The 10270-nt window shown below is 38.6% G+C and overlaps 1 pseudogene; it reads right to left on the minus strand.

The window, feature by feature from the left end:
* Positions 1–8149: 8149 nt before the first annotated feature.
* Positions 8150–9277, minus strand: LOC106843730 (UBX domain-containing protein 6 pseudogene; annotated as a pseudogene).
* Positions 9278–10270: the final 993 nt, after the last annotated feature.

Raw genomic sequence — 10270 nt, forward strand, 5'->3', positions numbered from 1 at the left:
AGTTTAGGATGGGGACTATAGCGAGGTTTGGGGCAATGATTCTGAAGCATCTTGGTGTGTAAACAGTCATTTGATGCTCTCGAAAAGTTGAGGAGCTTTAAATGGGTTTCAGAAGTTCCTTAAATTAACAATTAAGTTGTTTTCAACTGTTATCACCCTGGTCAAGAGTTCCCTAAACTAGTAACATCGTACACAGGAAGACAGCAGAATAGGAAAGTCATGGTAGTGGAAACTGCCAATACTCAAGTCATGTGAATAGTAAGGCATATGTGTGTGTGTTTGTGTGTGGTTTTGGTTCTCAAAGTGAACAGCTAAGTCCAAATTTCAAATCGACTTTTCCCTGTAATTCAGCTTAAGCCAAATAAAATTAAAATTGTATAATTTAGGATAATATGTAAAAAGGTGATTTGGGGAATAAAAACCATGTTAATCATCCATGCTAATGTATGTATGTAATCTCAGGAAAGCGGGAATTTATTGCACTTTTAGCAAGCATCTTATAATTTTGTGACTAAATCTAGGGGATTTCTTTACAGTACAGAAGTTAGGAAGTATAACAACTGCTTAACATGCTTAAAGGATTAAATCCCCAAGGACTCATTGATCTGGTAACAGTGCACTAGTGATTATTTATATATATACGTGTGTGTGTGTGTGTGTATGCTGATATACATATAAATATACCCCCCCACACACGTATTTATTCTAAAAGATTAGGAGACATGTAGACATATGCTTATAATTAAATGTTGTCTGGAAAATATACACTCTGAATATAAAATGTCATGTTCCTTCCTGCTGTTCTGTTATTTTGCTCTTTCTTAACATTTCTCCTTTGCCTCCACTGCGATGGAATGCGTATGTTCAAACTCAGAACTAGAGCTTTTCGCTTTCTGCTCTTCAGAAGCTATTTAATTTTAATTGCTCCCCAAGCATAGGCCAAATCGTGATGGCAAGAGCAGAGCAAGAATCCTTCACAGACCTTTGAAGTTTGAAGAGCTGCTATTCACATTGCCTCAGGCTTCCATTCCCACATTTGTATGAAGATGGAAGCAGCTGAACACCTCTGTCATATATGCCCAGTGTTACTCTAACAGAAAATATCTTGTGCAGATTTCCTTAAGATTTTGTAAACTATCCATATAGAGTTAAAATAAGGATATTAAACAGATGTTGTTTTGCTACATGCATTTAAAAGGCCATTAAAAATACATGACTATGAAAGAACACCAGTGCTTGAAATAATTAAGCTAAACAGAATGTACACACAGAACATTTTATGCATGTGTGTGAGTTGCGGGTGGGTTTAAAGAATTGTAAGTCATCTCCCACACTGGAGAATAAAATCACTAACTGTGCCTGGTAATTTCACATTTAACATATGCAAAGGTATACTGAATAGCACTGATCTTTTGTAAGATGAACAACACTTTCTCAAAGCATTCAATTTCATGATTTTTGTTTAAAGCAAAAAAAAAAAATTATGAATACATTTACCCAGGTGCTTAAATGTAAAACAATATGTCTGCCGCTTTCACCCTGTATTTGTGGAAGACAGAAGCTGAAAGGTAAAGCCATCTTGGGCATGCTGGAATTATAAATGGTAATAACAGTAAGAATAATTATTATTATTTTCAAACTTCATTTTAAAATAATTTAACAGAAGAAATTTGGACCAGGAGACACACGAGAGGAAAATGATTTGAGAGATATCCTTTACTGATTATTTCATAATAAGTGATCAATTTCAGACGGGAGGAGGACATTTGAAACTTGAAAACAAGTTTTATTAGAGGACGGCAGGAAACTTCTCAGAGTCACTGAGATTTTTTATCCCCTGACATCAAATTCTAAATTGTTTATTTGCATTTCTATCTAATAGAGAAACTCAGAAGAATAACTCTTTAATACGTATATGAATTAGTCAAGTGGCCTTATTGACTCTGACATTGGATGGTTATCACATTTCTAAGCTTAAAGATTCAGAAGATTCTGTTTGACCCTTGTGTTGTCACCTTCTATAGAGCCTGAGTTAGTCCAGAAGAGACTTAACATTAACTTTTAATGTTAAGGAGCCAACAGAGCAGCCACTTGTACAATGCGCCCTTATACCGCTTTGTCCTTCTCCCCCCAGTCCCTCATCTCGCTCTTTGGGACATCACCAAAAGTAACCACCTCGATTCAAGGCCTTCCCTCAAGCTGCTTTTGGAGAAACATGATCCAGTAAAGAAAAATCTTCCTCTCCAAACTCAATCAATCAATTGAAAAATGCCATATTTACTTGTTTCAATTTTGAAGGTTTTTATGTTTTGTTTATGGTGATATTTTGTTGTAAGTAAATGTAACATAGCTAGAAATCAAATAACAATTTGGATAATGCCACTTGCTTTCTAAGAATATAGAAAATATTTCTTCCGTTCATATTCTGATCTTTCCTGTTGAGGGTCTTTTCATTTAATTCTTTGTTGGGCAATTGACCTCTTATGCCACCAAATCTTACCATGCTTTTCTCATTACTCCTTCTTTACCTTTAGTTAACTCTTTTATTTATTTTATTATTATTATTTTGTGTGTGTGAGGAGGATTGGCCCTGAGCTAACACCCATGCAAATCTCCCTCTATTTTGTACCTGGGACACCATCACAGTGTGACTTGATGAGAGATGTATAGGTCCATTCCTGGGATCTGAACTCGCGAACCCTGGGCTGCTGAAGCAGAGCATGTGAACTTAACCAATACACCACCAGGCTATCCCCTGGTTAAACCTTTTAAAAGCAGCAATGGATTCAACATAGATAGGGGAGAAAATAGAAAATTACTAGATAATATATAAGGGAAAAAATCCCCATTAGAAACAGAAACAAAATATCCCTTCATAAACAAATGAGAGAACTTGTTGTTTGGTTTTACTTCTGAGGAGTGGGCAGGCTTGTGAGGAAACGTAGAAGAAGAGACTGTATATCCAAACAACACCATGGTAGGATAGAAAGTCCTTATATTGTAAATATCTGAATTTGGCTGACATGCAAAATACTGTGTCTTTCTCTTTCCTCCACAAACAACCTTCTTTTTGACACGGAGACATACATGAGAAGGATGTGGTATTCCAGGATTACGTCACCACAAGGGAAATTTTCTTACATAAGTAAAGAATAAAAGAATAAGGAGGAAACAAATGATGCTGAACATAGAATGAAAAGACAATTGAGGCACCAAGTCATAGGCAGGACGCAACTATGAAGATGGACATCATCCAGCACCCAACTCAAGAAGTTCCAAGTGAAGTTATAGAAAGGAAATAGAATAATGTTCATGATGTGGAATAGCATTCGAATCAATTATATCAAGATTTTATTTGGCAGTGATTCCCCAGCTGAAATCTGGGGTAAAACGTGCAACTTTGTCCAAGATTATGTATATTCTATCATTATCCCCAGCTACATTTCAGATTAAATCCATACCCTGTGCTGAGTCAGATTTGACCCTCACCTGGACTGCCAAACAAAGAGGGCCTGCTTCAAGGGAATACAATGTTTCTGTCCTGTGTGGGGTCTGCCTATGGGATATCAGCACAAAGTTAGGATGAGGCGGAAAATGCTTGAAGATCAAGCAGTAGCCTTTAAGGGCAATGTGTTGAGACTGGATTACTGAAACAAACAAATAAGCAAACAACAACATACAAGCAGCATGCTGTGATATGATTTGAGTGATTCAGTTCAAGAAATGTTCTCATAAAGTGCCAAGTGAGAAAGAAATCTGGATAAGTAATTACAATGAATCAATGGACTATCGAGGAACAAGCTACTGAGATCTATGAAATGTTCTTGATTCAAGTTATAAAAGAATATTTGGATAAATGATTAAGCACTGCATGGAATACATGAGAAGATTAATTGAAAAGTTTAACGGCATTCTACTCAAAAAATCACAATAATTTGACAAGGAATACTGAAATGTAAATGGGAGAATGAATGCAAAAGAATCTAGTTATGACATTTTTGAAAAATAAATGAAGAAAGAGAAGTGTGTTTTACTGGTATTAAATGTAAAAGATTACGAAGTTATAATCATTCAAGGATTAGATGTGAGTTATTGTAATACTTTTAGAAAACAACTCGTATTATCTTGTAACACTGAAGATATGTATACCCTGAAAATTCCACTCCCAGGTATATTATCTACAAAACTCTTGCAAATGTGCCTGAAGAGACATGCACACCACTGATTGAAAGAGCAAACAAAAACAAAAACAAATAGAGACACAGGGGGCTGACCTGGTGGCATATGGTTAAGTTCGTGCGCTCTGCTTTGGCATCCCAGGGTTCATGTGTTCAGGTCCTGGGCACGGACCTACACACCACTCATCAAGCCATGGTGTGGCAGTGTCCCACATACAAAAAAACAGAGGAAGCTTGGCACAGATGTTGGCTCAGGGACAATCTTCCTCAAGCGAAACGAGGAAGATTAGTGACAGATATAAGCTCAGGATCAGTCTTCCTCACCAAAACAAAAACAAAAACAGAGACGCCAGTCACTTGTTCATAAACAGGAGAGTGGGTAAAGAACTGTGGACTGTTTATACAGAGGAGTTTTATGCAATCTTGAAAAGAAGGTGAATACAATGACACGCATGAGTCTTAGAAACGTAAATCTGAATGAAAATAGTCTTCAATAGACTAAAGAACAAATTCTAGTTAGGGGAAAATGATAGAAATACTTCTGCTAAATTCAACAGAAAGTTAAAGTCTTCACCAAGGAAAAGGAAAAAAATGTAATATAAAATATGATATGGTTGCATAGAAAATCAACATACAACCGTAAAAAAATAATGGAATAACATGGAATTATATGTAAATAACAACTATTAAAAATTCAGGAATTAAATATGATGGATTTATGAATATAGAATTACTGTAATTTCTTTTTAATCACATATAAGTTCCTGGCAAATTAAGGGACATATCATAACATTAAAATAGCACTATTTTCAAACTAATTTATAATATTATTAAATGCCAACCAAATACAACTTTTCCAAAATACACGGAATGTTATAGCAAACTTACTCAAAATTTCATCAGTAAAAGAAAATATAGCAGAAAAGCTAATAACTTTTTGAAAATGGGGAATAATGACAGGATAATCATCATGCTGTATCATAATAAACAAAAAATAATAAGACAATACAAAAATATATCATGGATAAAAAGGCAAATGAATAATCAAATGCAAAGGATGTAAAATCTAATAGCAGATGTTAATATATGAAATATATTTATATATTTCACATATGCTATAAATGTGACATATGCCCATATAAAAGAATGGCATTGTACATAATAAAGTTGACATTTTAACGTAGTAGGGAAAGGATGAAGTTTTAATCCACGACTTAAAGAAAATTGGCTAATTATTGGGAAAAAATCAAATTAGATACTTAAAGTATGCCAAGTACTTTCAGATTTACAATATAAAAATCATACGTAAAATATAAATTTTAGGAGAAAATGGAATAAAATATTTCTAGAATCTTAAGTGATAGAAATCACCTAGATTAGTGTTGTACAATGAAACTCTCTGCAGTTATGCTAACGGCCTATATGACTATCCGTTGGTAAATCTCTAACCCTCACATCTAATCTAGCAACCTACCTCCGCCTACATACACACCCTTTCCTTTCAGCCCTGTCACTACAGATTCATTCCCTGCTCCTGTCAATGACATCTGTTTTGCCAGAGCTCTGGACCACATCTATTTTTGTCCGCTCAATTTATGCCCTCCGATTATTCTCTGTCTTGCATCCTTGATTTCTCCCCCTCCATGCCATAATTTCCATCAGCATATAAATGTGTACTAGAGTCTCCAATTAAGACAAAAATATATTCTGGCCTCACATTCCCTTTCAGCTATGACCCTATTTTTTCCACTCCCCTTCCTAGCTAAAATTATTGAAACAGTTGTCTATATTCAGTATCCTCACTTCCTCACCCCATATTCTATTTATGATTTATTCCAAAAGTCTTAACTGATAGGAATCCATTCAAACTGTCAAGACAGTGGACCCCAAATTCATCCTTTAAATACTTTCTTCTCTTGACTTCCTTATCTCCATATTCTGCTATTTTTCTTTCTTTCTCATTAGCCTCCCTTAATATCTAATTTTGGTCCTTCCTCATCTGCTCACCTCGTGAATATTAGCATGCAATCTTGGCTCACTCTTGAACTCTCTATTTGTCTCTGTTTATATATTTCCCTAGGCGATTCTATCCAACTGCCTAACGTTAAATGCTTATGCTGTGTGTTTCCTCAGATTTTATCTACAATCCCAGCTTTTCAAAAGAATACCAAATCATAAATTCAGAGATTTATTTATTTTTTATTTATTTATTTATTTTTTTTTTGGAGGAAGATTAGCCCTCAGCTAACTACTGCCAGTCCTCCTCTTTTTGCTGAGGAAGCCTGGCTCTGAGCTAACATCCGTGCCCATCTTCCTCTAGTTTATACGTGGGACGCCTACCACAGCATGGCTGCCAAGCAGTGCCATGTCCGCACCCGGGATCCGAACCAGCGAACCACGGGCCGCCGAGAAGCGGAACATGCAAACTTAACCACTGCGCCACCGGGCCGGCCCCAATTCAGAGATTTATTTGATATTGCTATTTGGATCACTGTTCAGAAACTTCAAGGTAACTTGGCCATAGCAGAAATATTGATATTTCTCTCTAAATCTGCTCTTACCAGGTCTTCCATATTTGTAAATCCACCACTTTCCGTCACTCAAGACAAATATCTTGGAGTTATGTTTTAATCATCTAATTTCCTCACTCTACAGCACATCTGTTAGTGACTCTTCTTAACTCTACCATTAGCATAGATGCACTTCCAGAGAGACACTATCTACTTCTCTCTGCCTTCAGTATAATCTTGGTCTGAAATACCATCTGTTCTCATCCAGACTATTGCAACTGTTTTCAGTGTATGGACAGAATTCTGTCTGGTAACCACTGTCCTCCTCTCCGCAAGCCCCAATCATAAGTTGAAGCTTTAACTTTCAATGTGATAGCATTTAGACATGGGGCCTTTGGGAGATAATTTGAGTTTAGCTGAGGTCATAAGAGTGGGTGCCTCATGATGGCATTAGTGCCCTTGTAAGAAGAGACACTAGACAGTTTGCTTCTCTCCTCTTTCAGTCAAGTGAAGACACAGCCAGAAGGAGGCCATATGCAAGCCAAAAAGAGAGCTCTCACCAGAACCCCACCAAGATGGCACCCCAATCTTGGACTTTCCAGCCCCTAGAACTGTGAGAAATAAATTTCTGTTCAGTCTATGGCATTGTGTCATGGTCCAAGCAGACTAAGATACTTTCTAATTAGTGTCTCTTTTTCCACTTTTGATTTCCTACTACCCTTTCTTTGCTTAGCAGCCATGGTGATAATTTAAATGCCTAAATTATGCTCTGCATAAAACATCCCAATGGCTTTCCCTTCCTTAGAATACAACCCAAACTTGTTATCCAGACCTTGTTCATATTTGCCTGTCTGACCTCATGTTACGTTATTCTCTCACTCTTCCACTATGTTCCAGCCACACTGACCTTTTTATCATATTTTTAACATAAATACTGTCTCAATATTAGGGATGCCAGATAGAATATATTCTTTCTCCGATCTTTGATTCACTGGCTCCTTCTTGTCGTTCATCTCAGGAGCCCATCAATCTAAATTAGCCAGTACCTCGCTCTAAATTGTAACACATTGTTTTAATTCTCTTCTTTTTGTAGGTGGTATACATTCTGATTGTTTAGCTTATACATTGCCCATCACTCCCTAAAATAATGAAACTCCATTCTTTCTTATTCAACAATCTTTTTCAGTGCTTACTATAGTAAGAAATATTCATTAAAACAAGTTTTGTGTGGAAATTAAAAAGGATGTTAATATCCAGTGTTGCAATAGTATGATAATATTTTTTCCGACTGTAACATTGGCATTGCCTGACAAGATTTAAAATGGAAATGCCCTTGAACTACTAATTCTACTTCTTTCAATCTGCCTACTTGCCTAAATCTATCCTTCAGTTATAGTCTCATGAAGCATATATTGTATTCTTTTTTTTTTTTTTTCTTGTGAAGCCAATCCTGCTTTTATTTCACGAAAGCTTCTTCAAGACCGACAGGAGCGCGGGTTTCAGGATAGGTGAGTGGGGTTTGGTGCACACGGCCTTGATTTCCTCTGGCAAAGCCGCGTCCCAAGAGAAAATCAGGAGGGCCGAGGGCACCAGCCCACACTCTGTGAAGGCCGAGTTCTAGTCCTCCGAAAACTTCCGCCCTCCGGAGGCCCGCATCTCGAAAAGCAGCCAGTCGATCCGTCTGTCGGTGTAGTTTCACCTCTCTCTCTTGCTCCTCCTTCTCCCGCACGGCCTTGGTCCGCAGCACCATCAGCCACTCCACCGCCTCGGACCCGAGCCTCTGCTCCCGCTTCATCTCCTTGACTGTGAGGTTGAAGAAGTCCCTGGCAGGCTGTAACGGGAGGCCAGAGGCAAAGGCCAGAAAACCTGGCGCTGTCGGTCCAGCTTGGCCAGCACCGCTTGGCTTAGCATTCAGCAGCTGCTCCTGTGCCTCTCCAGGCTCTGGGGCTGGGCCAGGCCGGCCTCGCTTAGCGGAACTCTTCGGGGCCCTCCTAATGGGGAACTGGAAGCATCGCCTTGATGGCCTCAAAAAACTCGTAGGTCCCTTCCAGGCAATTAATGCTGTCCCGGAACACGTTGTTCTGCAGCTTGATCTTCCAGTACTTCTCCTCCTCGGAATGCAGAAGGATATTGTCCAGGTACTTGGAGATGGTGTCCATGCCCAGCTTCACTCTGTCCCACATTCACCCTGTTGATCTTCAAGATGGAGGCAGCCACTGGGTGGGTGGAAAAGTGCAAGAAAATGCCCTCTTTGATGCGGGCATCCTGCTGGTCCTTCCTCAGGGTGGCCCATGTGAGCCGGCAGGTGAAATACACTCCAGGCACTGCCGAATGGGTGGAGCTTTCCGTTTTGGGCGCAGACACCACGTTCGTGCCTTGCGCCTGGGCTCACACTGACAGTTGCTTTAGCTCAAAATTCCTTTCTCATCTGGTTCCTAATGGAGTCCTGTGACTTGGGACCCCGGGCTTTGGGCTGCTCCTGCTCGAGCCTGCCAGGGCAGCTGCGACGGCCATCTGTGCTTCACCATTGGTAATCCTGAAAAACTGGAAACAAACTGAAAATTCAGCAAAAATAAAATGATTAGCCATAGACTACATGTGTCATATTGCATAAAACACATCAAACATATGACACTGTTGATCATAAGACATACCATTATTCATAGAACACCAGGGGGAAAAGAAACCTGAGCCAATTACAATTATAAAATACTATCATTTATAGGCCATATGTAAACTTCAGATACATAAAACATGAAAAATCTACATCATACAAACAATATAGTTGTTGCCTAATATAGTTTACCAGTGGGTGGTTTACAATAATGAAATGTTTCATACATATTACAACAGTTCTAAAATAGTTGGGGGGTGTGTGTGTGCACACATGCGTGTCTATGTGCACATATACATATAATAGTGGTGTGCTGGTAAAAGTTTGAGAAATTGTGGGGGCTGGCCCTGTGGCCGAGTGGTTAAGTTCACAGGCTCTGCTGCAGGCGGCCCAGTGTTTCCTTGGTTCGAATCCTGGGCGCGGACATGGCACTGCTCATCAAACCACGCTGAGGCAGCGTCCCACATGCCACAACTAGAAGGACCCACAACGAAGAATATACAACTATGTACTGGGGGGCTTTGGGGAGAAAAAGGAAAAAAAATAAAATCTTAAAAAAAGTTTGAGAAATTGTATTTCCTCTCCAGGGACTGCCCCCCCCCACCAAGCCCTTATTTATAGTGTTTGTCAATTTCATAGTGTAAATATTCCCACTATGGCTTATTTCAAGCTACCAACATTATGTGACTTAATGCAAATTTGGGAAAAGATTTACACAATTGGCTTTTGCAAACTGGTGTGAGCCAGCTGCAGCATAATACTGCAGATAGCTATAGATATAGTTCAGGGTCTTTCTTTGAAATTTTCTGTCTGTGTATCAGTCTGTGTGTCTGTGTATCTGTCTATCTGTATGGGTAGATCTGTGTATTTATATATGTAGTGTGTCTATGCACGTGTATATTTAAATAAAGGTTTGTATATATGTTATGGAAGTTGGTTAAATTTGGAGTTGTTTTGTTCTTTACAGA

Source organism: Equus asinus, chromosome 3, assembly GCF_041296235.1.
Source record: "Equus asinus isolate D_3611 breed Donkey chromosome 3, EquAss-T2T_v2, whole genome shotgun sequence".
NCBI classification, from domain to species: Eukaryota; Metazoa; Chordata; class Mammalia; order Perissodactyla; family Equidae; genus Equus; species Equus asinus.